We start from the raw sequence: 293 nt of genomic DNA, 5'->3' as shown, positions 1-293 counted from the left end.
GTCCCCATAGGGTCTGAGAGCTTTTCCTTGAAAATCCATTCCTGGCCCCTGCCCAACACTTCCCAGTCTGGGGAACGGAGCAGAGGGGGACAACCTCGGTCACCTTCCCGTGACTCTCCACATGGAAAAACTGGCACCAGGAAACTGGATTAAGTGGAAAGAGGAACATGATTTCTTTGTTCCCTCATTCCATGTCTGATGGGTTTGGGGAAAGACTGACATGGAGAGGCCGCAGGCTTGTCTCGCCCACTCCCAACGTGGAGAAGGCCTCCCGCTGCACCCCACCCTCAGCC

This window comes from Galeopterus variegatus, unplaced genomic scaffold, assembly GCF_000696425.1.
Source record: "Galeopterus variegatus unplaced genomic scaffold, G_variegatus-3.0.2 Scaffold1362, whole genome shotgun sequence".
NCBI lineage: Eukaryota > Metazoa > Chordata > Mammalia > Dermoptera > Cynocephalidae > Galeopterus > Galeopterus variegatus.
The sequence above is the reverse complement of the archived record's forward strand: the minus strand, read 5'-3'. Positions refer to the sequence as shown.